Below are 12,508 nucleotides of genomic sequence, written 5' to 3' on the forward strand. Positions count from 1 at the left end.
CGGCATTCTGTACGTTCTTCTGAAATTCTGTGTAAACACAGACGACATCAAGACTTCCTCTAGCTGGAGAGCTAGCATAACTGTGGTTGAAATGGGTTTTGAGCATGATGAAGTGTCTGAGAACAGATGCGTCAGGGCCTGAATGCTTCTCGGGAGAGAAGCTCTTAGGGGTGTCCATCAGCTGGGGATTTCGGCCAAGGGCGGGCCTGCAACCAAATACCTTGATTATCTGTCATCTGGAAACAAAAGCAGCAGCAAGAACAATATGAAATGTAAAAACCCGAAGCCATGGTGGCTTTAGGAAAATCCGTGCCTGGAATTCACCATGGCGTGAACTGGACCAGGCCACCTAGGATCAGGGACGCAGTCCTTCGTGCAGACACTAGGGACAGCATTTCCTCAACTTGGCCTTGCTGGTGCTACTCATAAGGGGACATTCTCCTTTTCTGGTCGGAAGGTCTTTGCTTCTGCACGCACGCCGTGGATTCCTGCATGGGAACATTTTCCTTTGTTTCCATGACGGTGCTTGCAAGATGGTCTGGGGTGGGGAAACCGAACCCGTTCCTACCCAGCCTGCGTGAGGCAAAAGAAAAGACGGAGAAATGGCCACGGACCTTCCTTTTTTTCTTTAAAGAGACCATTTTGCTTTTCTTTGCAATCTCACTTGGAAAGAAAGCAAATTTCTGCTAACGGCGCTGAGCAGCAATGTTGCTTTTGCTGGATAAATGCACCTGGCTGAGTAAGTCTCTCCCTGCCTTTGGGATCTACCGAGTTCTCATCACATTCTGGCCAAGCAAGCCGGTGCCTAGGCGACCAGCTCTTCAAGGGCAGGTGTTCTGCCCAGTTCAAGGTCTGGCACTGAGTTTGCTGAATGATGTCCCCGGAGACCCCAACACAAGCCTAATGAAGCTAAGTTAGCTTATACCGAATCCTTGAAACACACAGTCACGTGTGAGCCTCGTGGCACGCTAGCAGCCTGGAAACAATCCTCGAGGTCATTCATCAGCGAGTTTGCACGCGAGCGTGTCTTTCCCGGTGGATGGGGCCTGGGTGTAAGGATTCCAGCAGGGGCCCCTGGCTGGCTCAGGTGGTTAAGCATCCGACTCTTGATTTGGGCTCAGGTCATGATCTCGCACTTCGTGAGTTTGAGCTTCACATCCTGCTCCGCGCACTGTCACCGCCTGGGATTCTCTTTCTCTTCCTCTCTTTCTGCCCCTCCCCCTGCTCTCGCTCATGAGCTCTAAATAAATAAATAAATAAACAAATAAATAAATAAACTTTTTTTTTAAAAAAAGATTTCCAGCAGATGTTCGTTGGATATGGGATTGCCTGAATTTGCACATTTTCCATCTCCTATTAAACAGGCTGAGGGGCGCCTGGGTGGCGCAGTCGGTTAAGCGTCCGACTTCAGCCAGGTCACGATCTTGCGGTCCGTGAGTTCGAGCCCCGTGTCAGGCTCTGGGCTGACGGCTCAGAGCCTGGAGCCTGTTTCCAATTCTGTGTCTCCCTCTCTCTCTGACCCTCCCCCGTTCATGCTCTGTCTCTCTCTGTCCCAAAAATAAATAAACGTTGAAAAAAAAAAAAGCTTTAAACAGGCTGAGAAAGCTATCACTCTCTTTGATGGACTTAAGGTTCTGGGGGCAAAACCCTACACACCTGAGATCCTGCTGAGGCTGTTCTGCAGACAGATTAGTTAGCCATAGTTGGACTATCTTGACTGGCAGGCAACGCAGAAATTTGAATAATTAATTGAATCATTTGAGTCATTAACTCCCGGACTCTTACCGTCTCCAAAGGACTTTAAAGGTCACCTGGGCACTTTGCAACATCACTGCTTAGCAGCACTTCAGTTTTTTGGTTTTTTTTAATGTTTATTTATTTTTTGAGGGAGAGAGAGACAGAGTGTGAGCGGGGTAGGGGCAGAGAGAGAGGGAGACACAGAATCCCAAGCAGGTTCCAGGCTCCGAGCTGTCAGCACAGAGCTTGACGCGGGGCTCGAACTCACAAACCGTGAGTGAGATCACGACCCGAGCCAAAGTCAGACGCTTAACCGACAGCCACCCAGGCGCCCCGCAGGACTTCAGCTTCTGCTTGAAGACTACAAGTGATGGGGAACTCGCCACCTAATGAGGCAGCCCGTTTGGAATTTGGGTTGCTCTAATTCAGGGGTTGGCAAGCTGTTCTGCCGAGGCCCGACCCTAAACACTTCAGGCTTAGTAAGCCATACAGTCTCCGTAATAGATACTCAACTCTGCCCTTATAGCAGGAAAGCGCCGTAGACAATACGTGAATGAACAGGCAGGCTGTGTTCAGGCAGAAGTTGGCTGACCAAAGTAGCCAGCGAGCCGGATTTCGCCGATCGTTGCTCTCCTAAGCGTTACTCTCTTTTGTCCCGAAAAAGCCCCCGGCTCCCCGGCAGCCTAGATCAACCTTCTGGGGCCACACCTAAGCGCTGATGAAACCGTCTTGATTCAGGAAACGCTTCAGCTTCTGCAAACTGACGACACCCTCTTTCTGAGTTATCTGTCTCCTCGTCTCGCGTTCTCTCGTCTGTCGTCAGCTTGTCCTGGCCAAGTCTCCCACCCCCTTCTGAGTGTGCTCGCCTGAATTATCTTATTTTGATAACCACCTTAACGTGGGTGTCGCAAAGGAAGATTTCAGACCCCAAAGCCTCCTTTCCTCCACAAAAATGGTCCTGGAGTCTTCTTCATTGCATTCTACCTGTCCTTTGTGTCACCCTCCCCTCCCCACCAAGGCTCTGTCCCTCACCCAGGCGGTCCTGTTAGCAGAATGCAGATGGTTCACGCTGTCGCTCAGCCCAGAGGCCACAGCCCCTCCGCATGAGCCCAGAAAATCCCCCCTCTAGGCCTCTTGCTGACCAGGCGGTTGGCATTTTCTTCCTTTGAAGCTGGAGATGCTAACACAGTCAGGTGACAGGGACTGCGGGACGTGGGTATGCTTGGTCCTATAAAATTATTAGGGGTTATCGGGACCAGACCAGCCACGTGGAAACCCCAGGTTCAAGTTGTGGGGTCTGCTAATTATCAGCTTTGAGGCTGAGGGACTGTCTTGACCAAACTCCCTTCCATGTGATGAGGGCCAGTGAGACATGGGATGTGGAAGGTTCTGGAAAACTGCAAAGCACTGCAAACAACTAGGAAGTCATTGATGGACAAAGATACCTACTTTTATTTATTTATTTTTAATTATTTTAATTTTACTCTAGAGAGAGAGCGTGCCCGCAATTGGGGGAGAGAAGCTTAGGCGGGGGGGGGGGGGCGCAGGGGAGAGAATCTCGGGGCTCAATCCTACAACTCTGGGATCATGACCCGAGTGGAAATCAAGAGTTTGATACTCAACCAACCGAGCCACCCAGGCATTCCAGAGATACCCGTTTTTATTTAAAAACAATTTTTTAGATGTTTATTTATTTTTGAGAGAAAGTGTGTGTGTGTGTGTGTATGAGCAGGGGGAGGGGCAGAGACGAGAGGGAGACATGGAATTTGAAGCAGGATCTAGGTTCTGAGCTATCAGCACAGAGCCGGATGTGGGCCTCGAACTCACGAACTGTGAGATCATGACCTGAGCCGAAGTCAGACGCTTAACCGACTGAGCCACCCAGGCGCCCCAGAGAGGCCCGTTTTTAAAGAGGAGGTTGGCTTCTGACTTTCCTGTACCATTTCTAAGGAATTCCTTCCTTCCTCCCTCCTAGACCCCACTCCCCCCACCCCCACATCAAAGGCTTATCTGGCTGGCCTACCCATAGTTGTTCTCTAAGTTACAACTAGGTTTGACTTTGCTCAGTGGGTCTCATTTTTCAGGGTCTGGAGTGCCCCACAATTCACCTGCAGGCCCCTGCCAAGTGTCATCCCTGTACATGGAACATTCCACGCTACCTCAGTTCTCCTCCCCCTACACATTCCCTTCCACTCGACTCCCACTCATCTTAGAAAATTCCCCACCAGGAAGTCCTCCCCGATCCCTGAAATCCAGGGAAGGGCCCCTCTCACCACCACGCAGCCCGCAGGCACCACAGCACTGACCCCGGGTCGTGCTACACATCCTGTTGGCTGGTCTCTCCCCACCCCCTGCCTTAGACCGTGAGCAACATGAGGGCAGGGGCCACGGCGTGTTTCTGGCTCAATGCTTAGAACCAACAGAGAGCTGGGCACATAGTAAGTGCTCAGTTCACATTCATCACATGAACAAATGCACAAAAGAATGACTGAATGGGGTGAGAAAACTTGCGTGTGGGTGAACTAGTCAGGCCTCCTGTGTGTGCGATGCACCCATTACAGGTCTCCAAGCCTTGCCTCACATCCAGCGCCCCTGGTGGTGGACTATGTCGCTCGCAGTGGCACTGCAAAGTGCTGAGGCTGGCAGGGATCGCAACTCCCATTGTCCCTAGGTGTGATGGGAGATCTGTTCTCCTGGGGACTTTACACGCACGTGTCATTTGTAATCCTCAGGAGTCGGGTAGGCACTTTCTATATTTTCATCGTCCCCATTTTCCTTTAGCCTGGCAAACAAAACACGGTAATGGCTAGGACCCTGGGCTTTGGGGTCAGGGAGACCAGACTGCAACTCGCAAGTCCATCGTTTGTCACCTGTGCAACTTCAGGGAACCCACATAAGTAAGCCTTTAAATCATCCCTCGGGAAGGGATAACGGACCTACGTTACATGCTTTGGTGACGTTAAAATGAGCTCTTGTAGGCAAAGCACTTGGTACCTGGAGTGTCTGCATGGGTTTCCCCCCCTCCCCCATAACTGTCCCTAGGAGGACCCGGAAGACAGAGGGCTTCTCTGATACATCTTTGCATCCCTAGTGCCGAGCAGCATGGATGCCGCTTGCAAACTTGGGGACACGTTCCTCCACCGCATTGCAGGTGGACATCTTGGAAAGACGTGGCCTTAGGGACTCACGGGCCTCCTTGATCTCGATGCTCACGAATGACAAGGCAACGTAGGGGAAGCCTTCCCCGCTGCCTCCTTGCCCCACCCCCACGCACATGCCGCAAAGGAACACCCTGGCTTTGGCTACAGCATAAGCTAGCACTTTTCAAATCCTTGCGTCCTGTGAATGAGTTGAGTGTCCCATCAAATCACATTTCTCCACGGGCTGCCTTGGTTCCTGGAAGAGCAGGGCCCAGATACCAGTTGTGTGCGGAAAACGAGCCCTGAGGTTTCATTTGCTGTTAGCACTGGGTTCTCTGACCAAATGAGGTATCGGTTCCCCCTGCACCTCGGGAAGTCTGTGCTGAGGGCGGAGCCAGCGGCCGCCATGGCCCCAGGACCCAGCTCTCCTAGAGTTCCTTCCTGTAGGCCAGCTAGCTGGCTGTCGTCAACCATAAAATCTGGTTGGGGACTCAGGGGATTAAAGAGCGTTGCCTCCAATTTCACTAGGAGATGCCACATCTCAACACTTGCACATGGGCTGAGATGCAAAGTGGTTTTCCCGGAAAAGTGCTGCCTTTGACCTCAGTTTCTTAAGACCCAGGTTTCCGTTTGGTGGTGTTTGCAGGGTTTTTCAATATGAGTGACGGCATCTGGATGATGATGATGATGATGGCGGCTGGAGGACATATCCTGTCACTGGCCCAATAAAACTCAGGCCCTGCTATTTCCCGGAGCCCCTTGACGGAGGGGATCTGCACCCTGGAGACCCACAGCGGGGGGTAATGATTGTTCTAGGGTAGGTAGGATCCCCCTCATCCGCTGCAGGGCCCATCCTCTGCTTGTTAAAGGGCCATGACCTTGGTCCTGTGGGTGACCTGGCAGGTGGTTGCTATTCTCAGGTGTTAAAGAGGGGGCGGTGGTGGGGTATTGAGTTCCTGGGAACCAGGAAGCCTGCGTTCCGGGCCCAGCTCTGCTTTGAAGCACCCAGTGGATTTGGGCAAGTTACCTCTCTCATCTGTAAAAGCAGGGGTCCCTGCTGCTAGCATATGTTTCGTATGTCATAGCACCGTTTCCTGGGTGCCGGGGTGTATTTTGGTGAGGTCCCACAGGCTCAAGAGACAGGCCGCAAACCTTCCAGCAAACACATGCCGAGCACATTCACGGAACACCTTAGATGCTAGTACTTAGCTAGGACTTTGGGGGACAAGCACTTCGTTTTAGTGAAGACGTTAAATAACTCAAGGAGCATCATACAACTGAAAGGGCCTGAATGTGAACCCCAGTCTAAGAGGCCCCCAATGCAGAAACAGGAAAGTCCCCTGACGAGGCGGGCAAGGAGACAGGGGAGATGAGGTGGGGCCAGGGAGGGGAGATGGTGGCGGAGGTTTGATCTCCACGTAGCTGCCAGCGACCTCCTGTTCTCGGAAGGTAGGAGGAGCTCAGAGCAGGGAGCAGAGCGACCTGTACTTCCATGATGAAAGACAGTCATCGCAGGGAGCAGAATGTCCAGGAAGGAGGGAGGGAGGGAGACCAAGGAAGGAGGAGGCTCCTCCTTCACTCGCGTCCTCAGGTCCCATGTACGCCACGTGGGTGGGAGCGTGTCACACACACCCACGCGCCCACAGCCACACTCGCCGCGCTCCCGCCCGGGCCGGGCCCATCTCGGCGAGCCTGTGGGCGCCGGGCCTCAGCCGGCCACGCCGCCGCCACCTGCTGCTGCGTCCCCAGTGAGGGGGAAGGAGCATCTCCGTGCCTCCCCCCTCCGCTTCCCGCCCGGCGCCGGCCCCCACCGGCCCCCACCGGCCCCGGCCGGGCTGAGGCCACGTCTTCCCCGGGGCCCCCTCTCCAGCGCTGAGGGGGAGGCGGTGGGAGGGAGGAGCTCCGGCCGCAGCCGCCCGCCCTCCCCTCCCCGACGCTCCCCCTCCCCTCCCTTCCCTTCGGCTGCCGCAGCCCCGTTCGTGGCGCGCGTCAGCTTGGGCTCCCCGGAGCGAGTCGCTAGGTAACGGGGCTGGCTCCGCAGACCCGCGGCCGGGGAAGCCCGCGCGCGCCGTCAGCAGCCGCGCCGCGGGGCGCGGGCGGCGACGCACGGACCCTCCCGCATCCCGGCCGCAGACCCCGACTCGCCCGCGGCCCCCCTCCCAGGATGCCTTAACCGGCGCGGATCGCCACCGCCCAGGTGCCCCTCCCTCGCAGGGACCCCGACGCCGCCGGCCCCCTCCTCCTTCCCAGCCGGTGCGCACCGCTCTGCGCGCGGCCGGGTGGGCGCCCCACCGCCGCGGTCACCGTCGCCGCCGGTAAGCTGCGCTCGGAGGCCGGGGCTGGGGCGGGGAGGGAGTGGGGGTGGGCGCGCGCGGAGCCCGGCAGCTCCCGCCACCGCGGCCGCGGCCCGGCCATGTGCTAAAGTTTCTGGGGCTCGGCGCCCCGCCGGGCGCACAGCGCAGGGCGCAGCGGCACGGTGGGTGGGGCGGCGCGGTCCTGCCGGGGGCGCCGGCCCCGGCGGGGTGCAGCTCTGCGCGCTCTCACGCTCTCTTTCTCTCTTTCCCTCCGCGCTGCCTCCCCGAGATCCTCCCGCCGAGCCCCTGCGCGGGGCATGAGGAGCCCCGGGGCGCCGCCCGGAGACGACCCGGCTGCGCGCACACCTCGCCAGCGGCGGACGGGGACATGAGCGGCGCGCGCGGGGTCCGGCGCCCGGCGGCCAGCCCCAGCCGGCGGCGGCCAGCGGGTCAGCGCTGCCCGGGAGAATGAGGCAGGAGCCCGCGGCAGCCTCCTCCTTCTTCTCCTCTTCCTCCTCCTCCTCCTCCTCTTCGCCTTCCTTCGGCTCCGGCGCCTCGGGCCCGGGCCGGGCTGTGGCTCTGCTGCGTGCCCCGCGCGCCCCCCGCCCGCCTCCGGATGCGCTGCTCGGTAAGCCAGGCCCTCCGCCTCGGGAACAAAGCCCTTTCCGGCCGGGAGGCCGCCTCTGAGCCCCCTTCCCGGCCCCCACCGATAGCCTGGAAGCCAGCGGGGCTTCCGATGGAACCCCTCCATTTCCTCCACCCTCAAACCTTGCCCGGGAGGCTGAACAGCCCCGGCGCCTTCGAGACGCGGGGCTTTCCTCTGCCATCGGGGAGGCAGATGCGGGCTTGTCACGCAGGCGGGAGACCTGTTTGGTCCAGATAGGGATATATGCATCTTGGTTCAGACTCATCGGTGGTGGGGGGAGACTCATCGGTGGAGGGAGACGACTCCTATATAGTGACTACGTAATGGGTGTCCAAGCCGAGCTGGGTAAGTCGGTTCCCCTTCTTCCATGGCTCAGATTTGGAAACTGAGGCCCAGAGAGGTTGAATGACTTAATCAAGGTCACAGGGCCAGCATGTGAGAGACCAGGATTGGAAACCGGCTTCTCCACCAAGCTGATCCGTTTCGTAGCAAACACACTCTTGTCCCAGTTCTGCTACCTGCCTCTTTCTGGAATCATTTGCATGTGTGTGGAAATACTTGTGCCAGTGAGTATCTGCTCTGGTGAAATACATTGCCGGTAGCATGTCATTTTTGTCCATTCCTCCCTCACGTGGCTGCTAGCCCCTAATGTGAATTGCAAGCTGAAGGTTACTTCCCTTAGTTAAAAGGGGGGGGGGGAGGATAAAAATGTTCCCCGGGGTGCTGTCTTTTCTGCAGTCCTGTGTCTCCCAGGCCTCTTCAAGGATGCCAAGGGCAGTATTTGGTTCCTCTCCTGAGCCCCTTTCAGGCTGTGCCTGCCTGCACATGCTCAGCCCCAGAAGCCGTGACCTAAACCCTTCCGTGGGGTGAGGGCTGATCAAGGCTCCCCGCCCCTGGTTGTGTAAGTCTTGGAGATGGTTATTTAACAGGCGCTGGGGCTGATCCCAGATGGCCACCGTTCAGGAACTGACCCTGTCAGAAATTTTATCCTGGCTCATGCTTGCCAACCCTCCCTTTCAGCAGAACTTCGCACTTTCTAGCCTAGGAGAAAAGGGGATGGGGGGGTTTACGGTAGACATGGGGCTCTCTCTGCTTGTCCCCAGTTCTCAGGCTTGTAACTTTTCACTGTTTGCTTAAGTGCACTTAGGTCGATCCTGGAAGGGGAAGCCACTTGGAATCCTTTGGTGCTGGTCTGAGCGGCTTAGTCAATCGATGGAGTGTCCAGGCGTTAGGCTTGGTTGTCATGACACGGACAGTGTTCGTGTCAGGGCAGGGAAAGCCCTTAGCAGCGGGGAACCTCAGTTTCCCGATTCCCAGAGTCCGACTGGACGACCTCTCCGTTCCTTTCCAACTAAACAATTCTGTGAGCGGGAGGAGAGCGGGTTACTGGCCTGAGCCAGGGTGTGTGAGCTCATCAGCCACATGCATTTGGACTGATAGTTCTGCACTGAATAGGCTGTTGATCTCCAGGAAGAGGACACGGTTATATTAGTGATGGGTGCAGTCTATCCCTAAGCAGGGACACAGAGGGACTGTGACAAAAGAAGGTGGGTCACAGGGATGTTGAGACCCTGTAGCTAAATCCGTCGACTTGACCTATGGGCCCTTAATGGGGTTGTCATAGGTCTTTTAAAGAGGTAGATTAACGGTCCTTTAAAGTGGTACTGACTCCCCAGTGAAATGGGCATGTGTCTCACCTTTTCCCCAGAAACTAAGCTCCCGGGTTTTGGGACTTTGAAATTCATAAAACCAGAGCAAAGCTTTCATTGCGACATGCTAATAGCTCACAGGGCCTGCGAGCAGCTAATAAAGCATCTCCTGTGGGCGTATCAGTCCCAGCATTGTGTGCTTTGGCTCCTCATGGCTAACTGGTCAGGCTTTGAATAAAAATGAATGCAGAGAAACAGTCTTCGTTGAGTTACTTGTGAAAATGCTAATGTAATTACGAAAGAACAGTTTTTACACTGTGAAATCTGAAACCACAGGACTCACAGTAAAAACAGTAGTCCCGTTCCTGATAATTTAGTTTATAATTTGTCGGTTCTTTCCTGTTTTCTTTTGCTCCCCATCTCTAGCATGAAAACGTACAATGAGGAATAAATTCTCCCTTTTCAGTTTTGGGTTTGTCTCGAACCTACCTCTTTTTGGAAGAGCTCTAAAACTGAGCTCATGCACACCATACATCTAGTGGCCTCATGTGCAGATAGATATGTTTTGGGTGCCTTCGATTTCTTTTGGGATGACGGGACAGACGTGTGTCCCAAATGCATAATAACAACGAGGCTCTCCCTTGTTGGTATCCCGTCTCTGAACCGGGATCTAGACCCTGAAGTCTTGCTCGGAGCTGACATGCCCAGCATCCTGAGAACTCAGTTCAAGTGCCAGAGATTTTCTACCACATTAGGGATGGACAGAGGTATCTATGGGAGGCACAGATGAAAGGAACATCCCCAGAGTCAAGGAAACATGGGATTTGTTCCTGACTCTGTTGTTCATTGGCTCTGTGACTTTGGACATATCCTTCCTGTCCTCTAGGCCTCAGTTCAGGCACCTGCAGCGAGTATGTATGTTTCCGTGCATGTGTGTGTGTGTGTGTGTGTGTGTGTGTGTGTGTTAGTAGGAGGTGATCTCTCCTACTCTAAGCTTGAAGAGTCCTCGGATTGGGATGCAGCCGGTTATTAATAGCTCCGGAATGCTCCGTACTTTAAGGTTACGTAACATCTTCAATTAGACATCCATATAAACAGTAAGGAGAACCGGTCATTATAAAACATGCCGTTTATTACCCTAAGTGGGGACCCTGCTCCGAATGTGTGATGATGGGACTTTCATCCGAAAGGCGATTATGCCAGCTCTCCGATCGGGGTTCCTTGCAGGGTAGCGTCTTGGTGCACGTCTGAAAAGCCTAGAGTGAGCCGTGACCCTCTCCAGGGTCCGTGTGGCAGGAGGCGCGGGAGCCTTTGTATACTCTGGGTCGCTGGGGGAGGAAGAATATGTCGTTTTGTCTGTGTAACTTGAAGTCCTGGGGACTCGGAGCTTCTGCCTCCGTCTCAGGCCGTTCCTGGAAGGTAGGGAGGGGAAGTGTGTAATCACAGTTTGCAGTTGTTTTGAAAATGGAAAGTGCTTTAATTAGAGCCTTGAACTCAGCTGAAGCTGAAAAAGTGGTGAGAAGTTCGTGGATTTGGCAGTGGTATTTCTGCCGGGTTCTCTGCGAGGGTTTCCTTGCAACCCTGGAAGTCACTGCTGTCTGAGGTCGGCTTTCCGGACAAAGCCGCAGTGACCAGCAGATACAGAGGGTAGCGGAGGAGACAGGAGACGGTGGGGAAGGGATCCAGCAGTCCTTAAACAAGTTGTCTTCTGTAGACGCCACCAACCTCCCGTTCCAGATGAGGATCCCGGGGCTCGAGAGAGCGTCACCTGGAACGTGTCGCTCAGACCCGCGCAGTTAGTGAATGGCAGAACCAGGGAGGATTTCAAATTAAGTCACCCGTGCCACACCTCGTTTCCGCTGTCCCTGCAGTGTGCCTGGCAACCAAACTGGGTCCTTCATTCCAAATTTCTAACTAACACCATGGCACCGAGAGAGCCTCTAGGCGGTTTGACGTGGGTGACCTGGGCGGGGGGGTGGGGGGTGATTTTCCTGCAGAGATTTCTGAATTCACCGGCATTTTTGTTAGGACGTCGGATTTCTCGTCCCTCTGTGCCTGATGTATTAGATTCCGAAGATATTCAGAAATAAGCCAAGTGCCACCCAACAAGGGTTAGTATTGGTAGTCCTCCAGGGGAGGCTAAAAGAACCCCTCGAGATCCCGTGTCACCCTGGGGTTCTGGGGGAAGTGATCACAAGCTGGCACGTGGGACATTTCGGAAGGCGTTGCTAGCCTGCACCCCTTAAAAGGGCTTCAGAATCACAGTTATGTAACAAGCTTTTCAGAGCAGCGTGACTGCTTCTCCAAGTTGCCACACGGGTTAATCCTCCCGAAAGAACCAGCCAGAGGGAAATGGGAGGAACGGATACCAGAATTTCAAGGTTCACCTGCAGCTTTTAAGAACTTCCAGGAAGTTGGGGGAAATGCAGGTTTTGAAGAACTTTTTGAGCCACTGACTAGAGGTGCCATCATAACAGGCTTTTCGAGCGGCTGGCGGAAGTCGACGCACATTCCTAGAGCCGCTGCTGTTCTTTGCTGATAGGCCAGCGGATCTGGATGAGTGTCATCCGTACCCAGGATGGGAGGTTCCAGACACACGGATGTACAGACAGCAAGGGAGTCACCGAAGTCACCCGGCTTCACGTTCTAGTAACCACACCCAGGCTACTTTTTTTCCACCGCAGCTTAAAATCCTTCCAGCCCTGATGCCGGCCTTGCCTGTGTCATGCGAGTGACCTCTCAACAAACAGGACCCTCCCTCTACCTCCCCTGGATTACTAAACTGCTTATCTGCCAAGAGCTTCAAGTGTCGTGAGAGGTGATTAACGAGAAAAAGGAGACCCAATGTGTTGCAAAACTCCACTGTGATTCACCTGTCATCTGTAAGATACCAAAACCTCTCTGCAGCCAGCACAATTTTTTGATTCGGTGATTTAGAAATAGCATTGCATGGCCCCCATGAGACCCATAGAGTCGGTACCTCTTGCCCCCAAACCTTGAGAGAACAGATGCCCAGGGTTTTCAGCTCTGGGCCAGATTTCT

General features: G+C 54.7%; 1 long non-coding RNA gene across 2 annotated transcripts in view; it reads left to right on the forward strand.

The window, feature by feature from the left end:
* Positions 1–6,247: 6,247 nt before the first annotated feature.
* Positions 6,248–12,508, forward strand: part of LOC109501014 — a 48,842-nt gene continuing 42,581 nt past the window's right edge. Inside the window, exons 1-2 of one of the 2 annotated variants that reach the window (XR_002743258.2) lie at positions 6,248–7,192; positions 7,461–7,799. This is a non-coding gene — a long non-coding RNA (uncharacterized LOC109501014). The remainder of the gene's footprint in view (positions 7,193–7,460; positions 7,800–12,508) is intronic. The other variant, XR_002743257.2, reaches the window with a different exon arrangement.

This window comes from Felis catus, chromosome B3 (assembly GCF_018350175.1).
Source record: "Felis catus isolate Fca126 chromosome B3, F.catus_Fca126_mat1.0, whole genome shotgun sequence".
Classification (NCBI taxonomy): Eukaryota; Metazoa; Chordata; class Mammalia; order Carnivora; family Felidae; genus Felis; species Felis catus.